We start from the raw sequence: 450 nt of genomic DNA on the forward strand, positions 1-450 counted from the left end.
TGTGGCATATGCAAATAGGTTATGCTAATGAGTTATGCTAATGAGCTCCTGCACCTCTTTTTCTATGAAATGACCCCTGGTTAAAGGTGGCCAGCAGTAACACAGGTTGCCCGTCATTCGGAGCTTTTAACTTGCAACCGGCAGCAGTTTTCCATTCCTCCAATCAGAGTGTGTCAGTTTATAAAATCCGGAGCTTCTCTGGGGACATGGGGAGGGGCCGTGGCTCAGTAGCAGAGCCTCTGCTTGGCACGCAGAAGGTCCCAGGTTCAATCCCCAGCAGCACCTCCAGTTAAAAGGACCAGGCAGGAGGGGATGGGAAAGACCTCCGCCTGAGACCCTGGAGAGCTGCTGTCAAGAGGGGCTGTGGCTCAGTGGCAGAGCCTCTGCTTGGCAGGCAGAAGGTCCCAGGTTCAATCCCCAGCAGCATCTCCAGTTAAAAAGGACCAGGCA

At 53.6% G+C, this 450-nt stretch overlaps 1 protein-coding gene across 1 annotated transcript in view; it reads right to left on the bottom strand.

Moving 5' to 3' along the window:
• LOC107106882 (calpain-15-like) overlaps nucleotides 1-450 on the bottom strand; it is a gene marked incomplete at its 3' end in the record, with an annotated part of 33716 nt that overhangs the window by 22717 nt on the left and 10549 nt on the right.

The sequence above is a fragment of the Gekko japonicus genome, unplaced genomic scaffold (genome assembly GCF_001447785.1).
Source record: "Gekko japonicus isolate JY-2015 unplaced genomic scaffold, Gekko_japonicus_V1.1 scaffold2827, whole genome shotgun sequence".
Taxonomy (NCBI): Eukaryota; Metazoa; Chordata; class Lepidosauria; order Squamata; family Gekkonidae; genus Gekko; species Gekko japonicus.